Source organism: Falco peregrinus, chromosome 2, assembly GCF_023634155.1.
Source record: "Falco peregrinus isolate bFalPer1 chromosome 2, bFalPer1.pri, whole genome shotgun sequence".
In the NCBI taxonomy this organism is placed as follows: Eukaryota; Metazoa; Chordata; class Aves; order Falconiformes; family Falconidae; genus Falco; species Falco peregrinus.
Window position 1 is genome coordinate 8,463,638 of NC_073722.1, and position 4,965 is coordinate 8,468,602.

At 38.1% G+C, this 4,965-nt stretch overlaps 1 long non-coding RNA gene across 1 annotated transcript; it reads left to right on the forward strand.

The window, feature by feature from the left end:
• Positions 1 to 203: 203 nt before the first annotated feature.
• On the forward strand, positions 204 to 4,429 carry LOC129783885 (uncharacterized). The gene is made up of 3 exons (XR_008745940.1): positions 204 to 2,699; positions 2,966 to 3,133; positions 4,337 to 4,429. It is a non-coding gene; the product is annotated as an uncharacterized LOC129783885 (long non-coding RNA).
• The last annotated feature ends 536 nt before the right edge of the window (positions 4,430 to 4,965 follow it).

A 4,965-nucleotide genomic window follows, 5' to 3' on the forward strand; every position in this document is an offset into this window, starting at 1 on the left:
AGATATGTGGAACATGAGGATCTAATGGTGGTGTCTAAAAATATGTAGTTCTCTGCAATTTGTGCCCTATTACTGCAGCTGTGCACCATCCCAGCAGGTGAAAAGCCAAAGAGCCAGTCTCACAAGAAGTTGAGGATGCAAAACTTGTTGTCCTGGCTGTTGGGACAGGAGAGATTTAAGGCGCGAGTTTTTTTCCTATATTTATTCCTCAGTCATTACATAAGGCCCTGACTGAGCTGCAAACACACAGAAGAGTTTAGGTTTTGTGGCACGTACTTTTCAAGCCCCCCATCGAATCATCCTGGAGGCGTCCCAGTGTATTCATTTAGCACAGCTGTGTATCGTGCCGCCTGCCTGCATCCAGCACACCCCTGGGTGCAGAGAAGCTCAGTCCCCTGCCAGTGCTTTGCTGGATGTTCACGGATGGGGGCACACGTAGCTTAAGGAGGAGGTTGGTGACATGCCCTCCACCTGGGACAGGACAGGGAGAAGCGGACAGAGGGGGCACGGACAGCACAGATAAATTTCAGGAATTCAGGGATGTTACAAGAAAATCATTACCAGCTGATTTTAGTAAAGGTCAGTGTCTTCTATGTTTACCCTGGTATAAATATATACGTCATTGCCACTCACTACTGAAAAGAGAAGTATAACAATGTTCTAATGCTCTAATTAAGAGAGTAATTTTCTAGCAATGCTTTAAACAGCTTCCTTACTTTTCTTTCTTTGTAGTCAGTTAATAATCGTGACATTTTTCTTGGCTTTAACTGTGTCCCTGAAGGCATGTTAAAGACCCCCTGTGATTAAAATAGTGGGAATCATGTTACTGAAGTGACATTAACAGAGATATTTATTAAAATTTGGCCCCTGCTGTTTGTGGTTTCTCAAGATTATACTTCTTTAGCAAATTTTAAAATAGAATTACATGATGCCTGACAACTAGAAACTATGCTATAGCCCAAATGTTAAGTGAGAACTAGAGAAGTAATTATGGACTGTCATAACACCTGGAAACAGAAGTGCTAGTAGATTGTTTAATGTTGCATTTAACAGATCATTGGTTTTGTTGCTGATGTAAAGCGCGTCTCTTGGCATGCTGTGATCGTACACAAAACGATCACGTGGTACAATATGCTATTGTATGTTTGTTAGGTATTTGCAGGGCTTATCTGTTGTTCCTAAGACTCTGGTGGAAATATGACGCAACTTCCTTTGAGACTGCTCATGTGAACGGCATGTTCAATAAATACTCAATGTGACATGTATCAGAAGAAAACAAAATTGCTACTTGACTGCAACCATTTTATGCTTTCTCCTGAATCAGCAGCTCCATGTTTGTCTTGTAACTTACACAACAGTTCTGTTTTCACCTCTACTGTTTATTTCCCTTTCAGGCAACTGCAAAAGCCAGAAAATGGCCTTTGTGATAATGCCACTGAGGTTTAGAGCACTAAAGCAATCTCATTATCAGTTTACATCCCCCGTTAGAAATCGGAGATTGTTCAGCACATCAAACAGTGGAGCGGGGGCATGTAATGTGCAGCCCAAGGGCCAGATGAGACCTGCTGAGTCATATAATGTGGGCTCCAGCTGCCCTCTTCCTGTAACTGAAGGATGGGGACAAAAGAGCAGAACTGCAGGCTGGCGTTGCTAATGAACTTGAACCACTATACATTATTTTCCATCTGCATACCAAATATGGTTATATGCACTTATAATACATGCCTACAGTTTATATGCAAATTGGATGTGGCCCTTGGGCTCTTGGTAAGTAACCTGTATAACCTTCAGGTCCGTAGAAGGTAAGCCTCTTGCTAATGCTGGAATTGGTGCATGGGGCTAGGGGCTGCCTTGCGGCGTGAGCCTGGGTTGCTCTTTGCTTAAAAGCAATAGAGGAGGACTAATAGAAACCACTTTTGTTCATCTTCCACGCTAAACTCTTTGGTACACAGGCAAGAAGGGAGGGAAAGAACATTCTGTGGTTCAGATACTCGCTGTATAAATTCTCGCTCCCTCAAACCTGGGATCTCAGCAGCCATGTACATGTAAAACCCCCACCATATCGGTGAGCCTCCTGATGGATCTGCAAATGACATTGCATTGTCAATTTTTTATGCTGTGGAAAGAATTTTAATTATTTTAATTACTGTTTCAGAGTTACTGGGAAATAAACTCAGTATCTATCATTACTTCATCCAACTGTGCAAATGAAATATATAATTGATATAAAATGTTTTTGTCATACGCAGTTTGAACAAAGATCTATGATAGTTTAAAATTCAGTGGATTCTTCTGTGGTAAAGTTCTATTAATGCATTCATTAACGAGAAATTGCATTACAATGTCTGTGGGGCTTACTTCAGTGAAAGAATGATTTCTTTGTTGTTAATTTCATCTTGATGTTACTCCCCTCTATTTAGCTTCCCCAAAATGACGTTTTTCTAAAAATCAGCGCTAATATGGTAGTTAACCTTTCTCGGTGTTATTAATACTGAGATACAGTCATACAAATAATAAAAGCTTGAAACCCTCTATTTTACCCACTGTTGCTAAAGTTCATCACAACTTCAACTGTATTCTTTATTTCACAGATCTTCCCTTTAAAATAGAAATAAAGACCTTGAAATTACAGATGAGGGTTGGCTGACTGACATATATAATGTGAAGATTCTTTTTACATGGAAAGAAGGCACATACAGGTATTGTTGATGCATTTGTACCAATTTATCTTACTTCTAGCAAGGTACAGAGTTCTAATGTAATTTTTATTATTTCTTTTGTGATAAAACTAATATTCAACAAGATGTGGTAGAGGGGTTATGTGAATCTGCCACCCTGAAAGGTACACAAATACTTTATTCAAAATAACACTCAATTTTTTATGTATTTATAATTAATGTATTAATTATTACCAAAAATGCCACAAAAGAAATCTCTTTTCTCTTTCGTGGGGATAAAATCTGAGTGTGACCACCCTTCTGCAAATTCTGGCTTTGCTTGTGGAAAGGAAGGTGTCTGTGCTGGGCCACTGACCTCTGGCAAATTATGGGTAACAGATGCTAGAAGATATATTTCTACAATGTCGAACATGAAGAAGGTTCATCGACATTGACTTGCAGCACCACTTCAAAAGGTGAGGTTAAAGTGCATTTTTTTTTTTGTATTCTGGCAGATTTTATTGCCATAGATAATTTCTTCATTGTCTCCTGTGCAATTGTCTTGAAAATGTACACATTTAAAATTATTAATCCATTTTAGGTCTTAGTTTAATTTCCATTTGTGAGGTTAGGGGTTTCTATTTTCTAGCTGTTGTTGACAGTCATGAGGGAAGAAAATCTACAGTTTCCTTAACAGAAAAGCTGAAATTCTCATCCAGTCACTTGATTCTAGGAGCTCAGACCAGCTATAGGGAGATGCTTGATAATCAAGTCCCAAGAATTGATATGGTTGCCTCTGTTACAGGACTTTCACTGAGAAGGAAAATAGTTCCAGTGTATTATGAACTGTAAATGAGTATAGACCCTGTGTTGTCCTAAATCCTTTCTGAGCAGCTCATAAGAAGAAACCTTAATGCTATATGAATAAATCAGCTGGGGATTTCTTTCCTCTAAATAAATCCCAGTGTCATAAAAGAATGTCACCTATGTATCTAATAAGAGCATCATTGATGCTATATACCAATGCCTTAGAGCAAGGCCTGCATTTAAATGACCACAGTCTGCTCTGCAATAAACTTTATGGCAGAGACAACTTCTGGGCTCTCTGAATTACCCATGTTATCTGGCTTTAGACTGAATGATGCTTTTGATGTACTATGAAAACGGTAACAAAACCCTCTAACAAGCCAAACCAACCAATCAAACAAAAACCAAATCAAACCCCCACCTTTCATTTCCTAGAGAAAATCTCAGGAGCTATCAGAAATTTTATGAACTACAGAAGACCAGGTGAATCAGGGAAGTGTACTGTTCCTGAAAGGTTATGTACAACCATCCATAATTAAAATTCTTAGAGAAAAGTACCACGCCACTGAATTTTTGGTCAGAGTATGCAATTTGCAGTATGCAGACATGTTGGGTGGCCAGTTTGCTGCCATCAGTACTCAGCACTGTATTTTCGTTCAGATTCTTAGAACTGAAGCACACTCCGTAGTTCCGAGTTAGCTTTTAAGAGGCAGAAAAAATGGCCAAAACATAAAAGACTTCAACTGGCTATATATCAACCAGTCAACAGCACAGTGCAAAAAAGCAGAGAGACATTTTATTAACATTTCAGGCAGTTCTTGTTCTACTATTCTAAGAAGAGGCTATTCTTTATTTATCCTTTGTTAATGTAGGAGTGATCTTGAGATGCAGCAGTAGTACAGCCACCAAATACAAGAGGACACATTTTCATTGTGTTTAGCAGTCGTAGATGTCATAGAAAGAGGGTAAGTACTAAGAACTAGCATAGTCCAAAAGCCCCTCAAATTAAAAACAAAGGATGCAAATTTCTTATACATGAACATGCCAGGAAAGTGACATTGGGAAAGTAATGTCTACCTCTTAACAAAGAGGGCTTTTTGAAAGTAAAAGTGAAGAGATATAGCAAAGCAATAAATACAATGGAGACATCAAAAGAACCCATCAAAAATGATTACATCAAATCAAAAAAGATTAAATATTTTAAGGTGCAAGACAGATCAAAGGCTTCTTAAAGATATCAACCATGTGAAGCCTATGAGGAAATTAGGATGCTAAGAAGCAAAGACAGAAATGAATGAAAATGTACATACCACCATTTAAAGTGGAAAATGAAATACAGTATTCTAAGGTCAGCCAAAATATTTGCTACTAATAATCCTTTCATCTTTTATTAGCTGAAATTAAAATATAGAATGCATAACACCTGAAAATTCATGATATGATTGAATTTGCCATCACAGTTATGCAAAAGAAAAAGCCTAACCTATTAATTACTTAAACT